Genomic DNA, 12,500 nt, shown 5'->3' on the forward strand with positions numbered 1-12,500 from the left:
CACACACACACACACACACACACACACACACACACACACAAAGTTACCATGACTAATACCGTGCCTCTTGGCAGGCAAAGGCTGGGTTCAAACGTGTTAACCACCACCTACTGCTCAGTCTAAACTTTGCTGTCCTTAAAACAAATACAATAATATAAAGTAAAAATACGATAAATAGTAGATTAAAAAGTAAATGCACAAAGGTCAGGACTAATTCAGAGAGTTAGAGCTCACTTTATGGCCAAAGGTGTGTGCACGTTTCACAATATTCACAGTGATGTTGTGGACATTGGTTTGGGGAAGACCCCTTTTGTCAGACCGGGTGTAAACAGGGGACTCAGATATGCAGTACAAGTCACAAAAGGAGATTTATCGTACAAAGGGGGTACAAAGATCAAGCAGAGGCTTATAGGTAAAAAAAATAGGCAGAAGGGTCATAACAAACAATCGCTATAGGAGGAGAAAAATAATCATAAAAGAAGGCCTCTTCATGCAGAAATGGCAGAAAATACTGTTTTCAACCTCTCAGTTGTATCTTATCTTCTCGTCTGTCCTGTTTTACCCATCTCTTGTTTTTCTTGTCCTACTGTCAATCCCAGCTTTACTGTCTTTTGTCTTTTTTCAGCCTGTTTAAATACTTCTTTTCTCCCTCCTGTTGCTTAAAAAAAACAACTCTTTCTGTAGTCTGAGTGGGTAGATAAGTGTGGATGGAGGCATCCTGGACCTTGTGGGGTGCTAAAGTCATGCTAAGGTGGGCTTGACATGTTGAGTTTGTGTACTGCAAGAACCCTGTTTTGGAGCTTTACTCTGTTATTTGGAGCTTATTCCCCGGAGTGCTTATGTTTTTTCGCCCCACAGTTTTCCTAGAATTAGGGTGGCACCTAAATCATGGTTGCAGCTGTCACCGTGGTCCTGCTCCTTGCCCTGCAGTGCCCTGCTACACCCTGCTACACCCTGCTACACTGCTACACCCTGCTAGTCCCTGCTACACACTGCTACACCCTGCTACACACTGCTACACCCTGCTACACCCTGCTAGTCCCTGCTAGTCCCTGCTAGTCCCTGCTACACCCTGCTACAGCATGCTACACCCTGCTACACCCTGCTACACTGCTACACCCTAATAGTCCCTGCTAGTCCCTGCTACACCCTGCTACACTGCTACAACCTACTAGTCCCTTTTAGTCCCTGCTACACCATGCTACACCCTGCTACACTGCTACACCCTACTAGTCCCTGCTAGTCCCTGCTACACCATGCTACACCCTGCTAGTCCCTGCTACACACTGCTACACCCTGCTACACCCTGCTAGTCCCTGCTACACACTGCTACACCCTGCTAGTCCCTGCTAGTCCCTGCTACACCCTGCTACACTCTGCTACGCCCTGCTACACCCTGCTACATGCTGTTAGTCCCTGCTACACCCTGCTACACCCTGCTAGTCCCTGCTACGCCCTGCTACACCCTGCTACACCCTGCTATTCCCTGCTACACCCTGCTACACCCTGCTAGTCCCTGCTACACACTGCTACACCCTGCTACACCCTGCTACACCCTGCTAGTCCCTGCTACACCCTGCTACACTCGCTAGTCCCTGCTACACCCTGCTAGTCCCTGCTACACCCTGCTACACTCGCTAGTCCCTGCTACACCCTGGTAGTCCCTGCTACACCCTGCTAGTCCCTGCTACACACTGCTAGTCCCTGCTACACTCGGCTACACCCTGCTAGTCCCTGCTACACCCTGCTACACTCGCTAGTCCCTGCTACACCCTGCTAGTCCCTGCTACACCCTGCTACACTCGCTAGTCCCTGCTACACCCTGGTAGTCCCTGCTACACCCTGCTAGTCCCTGCTACACACTGCTAGTCCCTGCTACACCCTGCTAGTCCCTGCTACACTCTGCTACACTCTGCTAGTCCCTGCTAGTCCCTGCTACGCCCTGCTACACCCTGCTAGTCCCTGCTACGCCCTGCTACACCCTGCTACACCCTGCTTGTCCCTGCTACACCCTGCTACACCCTGCTTGTCCCTGCTACACTCTGCTACACACCCTGCTCTTAATTATTTATACTTGCGTATATTAGTAGAATGGTACTATTATTTTTTATTTATCATTATTTGCTCTCTCTGAGCAAGGAAGGGGTTGTGGGTTAGGGTCGGAGTATTACTGACAAACATGATTCTTTAATACTGTATCAGAAGACTGTGTCAGTTTGTGTCTGTATCATCATTTGTGCAGATTGATGAATCCAATTTGTTCTCTTACCCTTTCTGCACCTCGCCTCTCTCTCTCTCTCTCTCTCTCTCATTTCACATCTCTTTCTTGTCATTTCACACTTCTTTCTCTCTGCTGTCTCGTTTTTATTTGGATTTCACCCTCGCTGGTTGTTTGTCCTTGTCATTGATGCATCACACTCTGTTGCTCCTCCTCTCTCTGCCACCTCAGCAGAAACCAGCATCATTCCTCTCCACGCTGACTGCACCGGCCGAGACACACACACTGGTGCTTGTGTGTGTGTGTGTGTGTGTGTGTGTGTGTGTGTGTGTGTGCGTGTGTGTGTGTGTGTGTGTGTGTGTGTGTGTGAGAAAGAGCGAGAGAAACCAGATATTTAATGCACGATAAAAAGGACTGCAGACAGAATGAAGGAAGGAAGGAAGCAGAAAAGAAGTGAATACACAGACTCAAGAGAGTTTCTACCAGGAAAAGGAAACGGAGCAGAAATCCTGCGTCACTCCTTCTGTCCCTGCAGGACATTAAGAGTTGGTTAACAAGAGCCCAGGTTCCATGGTAACAGGAGGCTGTTGCCATGGAAACTGAGCTCTATTACTTAATCCAAACAAATATGGTAGCCAGACATGACGTATGGTAGCCAGACATGAAGTATGGTAGCCAGACATGACGTATGGTAGCCAGACATGAAGTATGGTAGCCAGACATGAAGTATGGTAGCCAGACATGAAGTATGGTAGCCAGACATGACGTATGGTAGCCAGACATGACGTATGGTAGCCAGACATGACGTATGGTAGCCAGACATGACGTATGGTAGCCAGACATGACGTATGGTAGCCAGACATGATGTATGGTAGCCAGACATGACGTATGGTAGCCAGACATGACGTATGGTAGCCAGACATGACGTATGGTAGCCAGACATGACGTATGGTAGCCAGACATGAGGTATGGTAGCCAGACATGACGTATCGTAGCCAAACATGACGTATGGTAGCCAGACATGATGTATGGTAGCCAGACATGACGTGTGGTAGGCAGACATGACGTATGGTAGCCAGACATGACGTATGGTAGCCAGACATGACGTGTGGTAGGCAGACATGACATAGTTTTATTGGTTATATACAGTTTCTTTCCAATTTTTTTGTATTTTCCTAAAAAGCGTTAATATTATCGACTGATTCTACTACGGCAAAGTCTAGACTAATGTTAGCAGCTCTGTCCTGTTCTTTACTGCGTTAGAGTAAAGAATTAAAGTATTAAATAAACTACACTTTGTGTTGCTTCCAAAATGTCTCGTTTTTGTCCAAGTAAGCCACAAGGCTGCTCCTTTATTACTCATTTAAAGGTGCCGTAGGTAGGATTGTGAAGATCCAGGACTTAGCCAAAGAATTTGAACATCGACAACTTATCAGTCCCTCCTCCCCTTTCTGCTAAAGCCCAAAATGGTCTCTTCAGCCCAGAACTACACAGGAGGATCTTGTCAATGATCTCAAGGCAGCTGGGACCATAGTCACCAAGAAAACAATTGGTAACACATTACGCGTTGAAGGGCTGAAATCCTACAGCGCCCGCAAGGTCCCCCTGCTCAAGAAAGCACATGTACAGGCCCATGTGAGGTTCGCCAACGAACATCTGAATGATTCAGAGGAAAACTGGGTGAAAGTGTTGTGGTCAGATGAGACCAAAATCAAGCTCTTTGGCATCAACTCAACTCGCCATGTTTGGAGGAGGAAGAATGCCAGAACACCATCCCCGCCGTCAAACATGGAGGTGGAAACATCATCCTTCGGGGGTGTTTTTCTGCTAAGGGGACAGGAAAACTTTACCGCATCAAAAGGGACAATGGATAGGGCCATGTACCGTCAAATCTTGGGTGAGAACCTCCTTCCCTCAGCCAGTGCATTGCAAATGGGTCGTGGGTGGGTGTTCCAGCATGACAATGACCCAAAACACACAGCCAAGGCAACAAAGGAGTGGCTCAACAAGAAGCACATTAAGGTCCTCGAGTGGCCTAGCCAGTCTCCAGACCTTATTCCCATAGAAAATGTGCGGAGGGAGCCAAAGGTTTGAGTTGCCAAACGTCAGCCTTGAAACCTTAATGAATTGGAGAACATCGGCAAAGGGGAGTGGGACAAAATCCCTCCTGACATGTGTGCAAACCTGGTGGCCAACTACAAGAAACGTGGGCAAACGTACAAAATCAGCAGGGGATCAAATACTTTTTTCCTTCACTGTATCTAATATATAACGATGGAGTCTAATCTCCAGAAACTCTGTACATTTCATATTATGCACATGTACAATAAACCTTTGCATATCTGCAACGAAATCTCTCCTGATTGAAATAGAGCTGGCTCAGGTTTGCCTTGGACCAGCTCTTAACGCTGTTATAGTTTTAGACTGCCGGGGGACTTCCTTCGACACACTGAGCTCCTCTCTCCTCTGTCCTTCCATCTGTGTGCATCCTTGTCCCAGAAATGCTTGTTACTAACTTGCCCTGCTACGCTCTGCTAGTCCCTGCTATGCCCTGCTAGTCCCTGCTACGCTCTGCTAGTCCCTGCTACGCTCTGCTAGTCCCTGCTACGCTCTGCTAGTCCCTGCTAGTCCCTGCTATGCCCTGCTAGTCCCTGCAATGCTCTGCTAGTCCTTGATAGTCCCTGCTATGCCCTGCTAGTCCCTGCTACGCTCTGCTAGTCCCTGCTACGCTCTGCTAGTCCCTGCTACACCCTGCTGTGTAGGGGTGGGAATCACCAGAGGCCTCACGATACAATATCATCCCGATACCTATGTCATGATACGATATTATTGCGATTTTAAACCTATTGCAATATTCTGCGATATATTGCAATGTATTACCTTTTTTTCCAACTTTAGATTTTTCCCAATTTCAAATGAATGATTTTGTCAACATCTGTTTTATCTAAAAAGATACATTTCTCTATTTGTTCATCTCACTTCAATTTTATTGGTGCAAAATGTGATTGTCAAGCAGACAAACTGACCAACACATATCATAAAAGATCGATACTTGCCGTGTATGTGTATCGATACAGTATTGCCACGAAAGATATCGCGATACTATGCTGTATCGATTTTTTCCCCCACCCCTACTGCTGTGCCCTGCTATGCCCTGCTACACTCTGCTAGTCTCTGCTACGCCCTGCTAGTCCCCGCTAGTCCCTGCTACGCTCTGCTGTGCCCTGCTACGCTCTGCTAGTCCCTGCTACACCCTGCTGTGTAGGGGTGGGAATCACCAGAGGAAAAAGGGAGTTTTTCCGAAACACTGTCGCACTAAATGCTTGCTCTTTTGTTTGGTCTTTATAAATCATAGAGTGTGGTCTAGACTATTCTATATCCTTGACGTTCTCACTTCAATTGAATATAATTTAATTAAAACCAAAGTAGGCCTGTGTGAAATGTTTAAGATCCAAAGATCCTCTTCTACACTCCGAGAATACAAAATTAGCTTAAAGTTCTGATGTCTTTTTCTCTGGCTTCCTGTCCTTCAAAGAATTGATTTCAAAATACTACTGTTTGTTTACAAAGCACTCAGGGTTTTAATTCTGATCTGCTGCTACATTATGAATCATCCAGACCGCTCAGATCGTCTGGGAGAGCTCTTCTTTCTGTCCCCAGAGTCAGGACTAAACACAGAGAAGCAGCTCCGTTTTCATGCACCGCATATCTGGAACAAACTCCCAGAAAACTGCAGGTCCACCGCAATCCTCACTTCTTTTTAAATCAAGGCTCAAGACTTCTCTTTTTGATGCTGCCTTCTTACAGGGCACTGTAACTTTTATTCTTGTATTTCATACCTGTTTTATTCCATTTTAGCTATATTTATATTCTCTTTAACAAATGATTAAATGTTTTAAACTGCTCTTTAATGTTATATGTAAACACTTTGAATTGCCATGTTGCTAAAACGTGCTATACAAATAAAGATGCATTGTCTAAAATAACAATATAAACTGCATTTGTTAACTCAGGACTGTGAAGTCTCAAAGATCCATAAGTTCATCACATTAAGTGTGTGTGTGTGTGTGTGTGTGTGTGTGTGTGTGTGTGTGTGTGTGTGTGTGTGTGTGTGTGTGTGTGTGTGTGTGTGTGTGTGTGTGTGTGTGTGTGTGTGTAAAAGGGATCTAAAAGAGGATTACTGCCTCAGATTGCCTGTCCACTTACAGGGAGAGAGGATGGGTGGGTAAGGTCAGGGTGTACATGATTGATGTATATTAAAAACTGTGAATTTGAGATCTATTATTTGCAAAAATGTCACCTATGATGATGAAAACATCTGGCTGGAGGTGAAAAGAAGGGCTCTGAAGACAAAAGAAGCCAGGAGAGGAGATGATAAAAGATGCAGCCACGAGACGGGTTTCTTTATTTACTCGTGATGTTTTAGTTTTATACAAATTCAATTAGCATTGTTGGAGGGAGCCTGAAAGATCTGAGCGACTGCTTCTGTAATCGTTGTGCATCTGATAATAAGTAACAGTGTGAGAGTAAAAGGTGAGAGTGAAAGGAGGGGAGGTAATTCAGTGTTTTCTCAGAAGTCTCTCTGCCACTGAGAAGTAAATCCAGTGCAGGGCCAGTGGATTCACACGCTGCAGCACAGAACTTATTCCAGATTAGCCTGAAGATAAAAAGGGAGTTTAGGAAGCAGGCAATCAGTAATCAGCACTTTTAATTAAAAGGAGAGAAAAAAAAAGAAGGAGGTGGGATCTAATTTCACAGCCAGACGGACGGCAGGGTTTTAGCTTGATTTAATCTCCTTTCTGCCCCAGACTCAGGCAAAGAACAGTCGTTTACATAAGTGACTTACAGAAAGCCTTCAGGGGTGTTAGGAAATCACGTTATAAATAAATGGGGTTATTATTTAACGGTGGCCGTGCACTCGGCTAACCACGCTCTGGTCTTTAGAAGAGTTGCAAACAGTAAACGTGTACAGTATATTGCACTCTTATAAGTCATTTATCATGTCGAAACATTTTATGGTTCCAGATTCACTGCTTTGTAAATAATAATGTTAATGTCATGGTAGTCTCGCATTGCCAGACCTTCCTCCACAGCGATGCAGATGAGGGTCTGGCCAGTCCACACAGCATTCCTGGATAGGAGAAAAACGGGCTGTGGTTTAGAGCTGTAATCGGCCTTAAAAGTTTGGCCCAACAAGGCCCCAGCCCGACAGAATTTGGCCCGAGCCCAACAAAAACATTTTGATTGACAGCTTTTTAAAAGCCCGAACCCGTTTACAGCCCGACATTATTCAAATGTGCACACACAAACACACACAGCTCTTTTGCCTTTTTTTCAAAAATGAGTCATTTATAAATGTTTTAACATCATTTATTCATGACTAACGTAGGCTATAGGCCACTGGGAAGTTGGAACAAAGAAATAAAATAAGTCCTCCAGAGGCCAGCCTCCATTTTCACCTCCTCAGCATCCATTTTTACGCTAAATGGATCAGCTAACCAGTATTTTTAGACAGCGGTAGCCCTAATTCTGTTAGCCGCTCGCTAAAGCTTTATTCCTCTTGGATCCTTCTTTTGGAATATGGACCGGGAACCTGAAATGGGAACTTTTATTCCTAAATTCTTGTTACACAAACGGCAGATATCCTTTACCGACATGTTGCTAGCTTGCTGAGCTAACAAGCTAACGGATCTGATTGGTTGATTTGGCCGTCTATCACCAACATAGGTGATAGACAGATGGTTCATCCAATCAGCTAACAATTTTACCTTGATCCAAGACTCCGTGTGTCATAATTTCTGCCTATGTTGTCATAAACATCACACCCAGCAGGAATGTTTGGACTATATTTCATTCCATTGAGCGTCATATCGTTTTCATCATATCAATACTCCATTGCTCCACTTCTGAAGAATCTGTGACTTACCAAATCACGGTATCACACTCTCAGCGTTCAGCAAATACATCAGTCTGCAACGACAACAAAACTAAACGGAGAGCACATGCGGCATAGATATGATTTTGCAGGATATCAGGGCAGAAGGCCAGAAGTTTGAAAAAGAAAAACTGGCCTATAAGCAGGAGATTGAAGTCCAGAAGAACATCATTGAGAAAGAACACAAGAAGATCGCCGTCCTGCAGGCAGAAGTCAAGGAGCTTAAGGAGCAACTCCAGGCGAACTACAACGTCGAGGCATAACTGGTTTTGAGAAGACGTCAAGTTCTCCGAGAAGAGAACGAAAGCTTGAAGGAAATTATTGCGGACGAACGACGAGAAGAACGCTGTCCTCCAGGCAGAAAACGAGGCTCTGAAAAACAAGGAATCCTAGGGGAAACGTTGTGGTGGAAGTTTTCCTTGAAGCAGCAGCGTTAGTGATATTCATGATAAAATCAAAACGAATAACGACTGTTTGAGAATTAAACCAAAGTTTGGTCTTTGAGTATTTATTTACATTTGCAAATGGAGAAAACACAGTTTCAAAGGTACACGCAACTGAAACTGAAACTGACTTTCCTAACTAGAAACCTAAAAATCAAAACATCTTATAGTGAAGAAACTCCATTAAGCCACCCCTCTTCAAATATCTTTAGCATGCTGCCACTTTTCTAAAAAATACCATAGACAGTCAGATGATTTTACAACCTTCCATTCTGCTCCTGTGTCTCCTACATTAGACTAAACACCTGCTTATCTCAGGAGACAGAAAGAGATACGGTTCACACACGGTTGTGTTATAGCCTTCTTCACTTTATCTGCGAGAAATAAACAAATGAGGAGCTGCAATTTCTTTAGCGAAAATAACTTATGCTATTGCTCATAGTCTACGAGGCCAGCTCTCTCACTGGTGCCTTTAAGTCTACAGGAAGGAACAGGATTATGTGGAGGTTTAAAACAATCATTAAACAAATGGTTAAAATAAAATTTGCCACCACAACGTTTCTTCAGCTAATGAAGGATAGAAAAATAAAAAAAATAAAAGCAAGCACAAACCAAATTTTCAGTTTTTTGTACAGTTTTATTCATTTTTTCATTTTTCAGAGTTGTTTCAAATCATCAAAATGACTTATAAAGATAAACGTATAAAGACAGATACATTATGGCTCTGATACCGCTCCATCAGTCAGTGTGTTCGTGTTATTGTGGGACTTTGGTGTTTTCAATCGGTTAGTTTGGACTCAACAAAGTCACACAATCAGGGAAAGTAGCACAAAATTTCGGGGGCCCTGTAGAAAGGCATTCCTCCCCCCTTTCTCCCCCAGTGTTGGGAAAGTTCACTTTCTAAATGAACGTTGAAAGTAGAATTGTTGAAAGTTCAGTTCACACATTTTAAAATGAACTAGTTCAGTTCATAGTTCATACATCAAACTTTTGAACTAAGTTCACAACTAGTTCAAAAATGAACTTAGTTCATAGGTCTTTATTTCCACGTTTCTTTCAGTTCAACGTGCCGTTTCAGGTTTGCTGTGGATGGGACTGAAGTGCGGGCAAAGTTTGCCCAGAAATGTCAGATTTTATCTCATCCTCACTGACCTTTGACCTTAAAACTGGTTTAAATGATCGTACGAAGCCTCCTTGCTGCTTTGTGTTCTGATGACCCATGCGGCGGTGAGACTCTGGTGGCTGGTGCTAGCTAGCGGCTACCTAACATTAACATTAGCTAGCGGCTACGTAACCCTGACATTAGCTAGCAGCTATATAACGCTGACGTTAGCTAGCGGGTACCTAACGTTAACGTTAGCTAGCGGCTACGTAACAATGACATTAGCTAGCGGCTACATAACGCTGACATTAACTAGCGCTGGCTAATACTAGTGATTTCTAGTCGGCGACATATTTTGGTCTTCATTTAATAAACATAACCTGTAGTAGTACACAATCATACGTGTATTGTTTTAATTACAATGTGCGGAATTACTTTACGTTGCCGTTTTATGTCTATTTATGTCTATTTTTCAACGTTAATCACCGGCGTCTGTACAGCATCAACAGGGGGGGTCGCCATTGTTATTTATGTGTGTGTGTGACGTCAAAAACTGTAACCGGGAGTACAACCATCTGGTACGAGTAAATTACGGGTAGTAATTTACTTAGGGCCAGCCCTAGACTTTTGGGGGCCCCTGAGCAGAATTTGGTTTGGGGGACTCTCCACATTGTAACATGATGTCGCTGCACTTGGCACCTAACCAACTTGTGAATTGTAAATATTAGTTTAAGCAATCATAATGTACAAATAAGCATGTAAAGACTAATGTGAGACCTATTAGCAGCAACACTATCTTTAAATAGACCGGCTCTGTTATGAGCTCTATTGTGGGACATTTCAAGCGCTCTTGGGGGCCCCTCTGGTAGCCACGGGGCCCCTAAGCAGACGCTTAGTCCGCTTATGGGTTGGGCCTGCTCTGAATTTACGGGTTTGACTGCCGTTTCACAGGGAGAACGCAGCATAACACACTGACTCTGGAGAAGCAGCTCACACAACCACACTTCCAAACATCTGAACTATCCCTTTGACAAAGGCAGTAATAAACAGATTGATCGATGATTTAAAATTATCATTTGTGGGAGCAACAACATTCGCTGTTGCCTCCACATCAGACTGGTACTAAAAAGTAGTCTCGCACCTTTGAAACAGTTTAAGGCCAGAGGTACATAACACTACCGAAAAGAAAAGAATCAAAAACAAACCAACGGCAGAAATCAAAGTGACAGTTTTGAATAGATGTTTCGGAGAGGTTTTATTTACATTGCAGGTTTTTAATCTGACACTCCGGCGATATACACTGTGGCTGTAGATGGAAACTTTGGCTCTTGCAGGATTTGAACCTGTGATGGGTGCTGGCAAGAAAAACTCCTTAAACAGTCCTTTAATTTGGCCGACTAAATCCGAAACAAATACTCAAATCTTTATATGCAAATCAAAATGTCATTTTCTGACATTGAGCAGTCCTTCCAGAAAAATGTGGAGTTTTTTTTTTTGTGATTGTTGCGGGCAAAAAATCCTTGATTATGCGGTACGTTTTCTTAAAAAAATGCGATGGAATATGCTATATGATATTTATGCAAATTTATGCGATGAACTTTCAAAAACTGCAGTTTGATGAAAAAGAGAAAAGAAATTGATTTATGCGGCGATTTCAATACGCGGACTTTGGCTGATTATGCGATCGCATAATCACGTTTTTCTGGAGGGACTGGTTGATCAATTATTTAAAAAAAACAAACAGTGAGTCTGTAAACAAAAGCTAAAACAGATTGCTGTCGTCTTTATTGAGTCAAGGCAGTTTTTTTTTTTTTTTTTTTTTTTTTGCACATAAAATATTCACCTTAATGTTCAGAGGGTTTTTGAGGGAATCAACAGCCGAACCAGGCAGAAAAAACATCCTATATACTTGTAATGTGTATAATGTAATTATACACCTTAATGTTCATACACCCAGGGATTCAACAGCCCACCAGGCAGAAAAAAAACCCCAATATTGTACCATCGTAGCAGTTATTTGTCTGATTTTTCTGAAAATATGATTAAGATATGATCTTTCCTATCGTACACAAGCGTCCTTCATGTACCGTCACTTCACGCTCCAGCATTGACACAACTCGTTTATTATTTTCTTCTCTATCTTGAACGTACCGTATAAAAAAAGGGTGGTCGACATGCACTTTCTCTCCCTCGAAGCCCACAGACGGTAAAGTCCCCAAAAGCCGCAGATGGAGCGAGTTTGGCAGAATGGATTATGGGTAAAACAGATCATTTTTCACATCTTCTACATTTCTGAACAGGATGCTGACTTGATTTTTTGATTTGTGCAAGTAGAAAATCTGAGATGCTTCTCTTTAAATCAACTTTTTGACACCTTATTAGATTCAAAAAGGAGAATACGAGTGATGTTTGGAGCTAAAGCTCATTTGCTGCTGTCTACATCGGTCACGGGACACAAGGATGTGACAATAAAGCTACTATTTCCTGCAGAAGACTTCATTTCTTTGTGTCTGTGTTATCCGACTGTAACGCAACACAGCTCTGATATGCATTGCATGATAACTGATAAGTATAACTGATGTAAATAAGATTAAAACAGGAGCTTGAACTCTCCGATTAGGTGTATCACCAGTCAGACGACGTTACAGGAGTGCAATGCTACTTCAGTGGAGTAATATATTAATTTGTGTTAATTACACACACACAAAAAAAACTAAAAACAGCTGCCTATATTTAAACTCAAACCTCTTCTCTATGAGGTCCGAGCATCTCTCAAAAGGAGTAAGAAAGTTTAACAAGCAA

Source organism: Perca flavescens, chromosome 3 (assembly GCF_004354835.1).
Source record: "Perca flavescens isolate YP-PL-M2 chromosome 3, PFLA_1.0, whole genome shotgun sequence".
NCBI classification, from domain to species: Eukaryota; Metazoa; Chordata; class Actinopteri; order Perciformes; family Percidae; genus Perca; species Perca flavescens.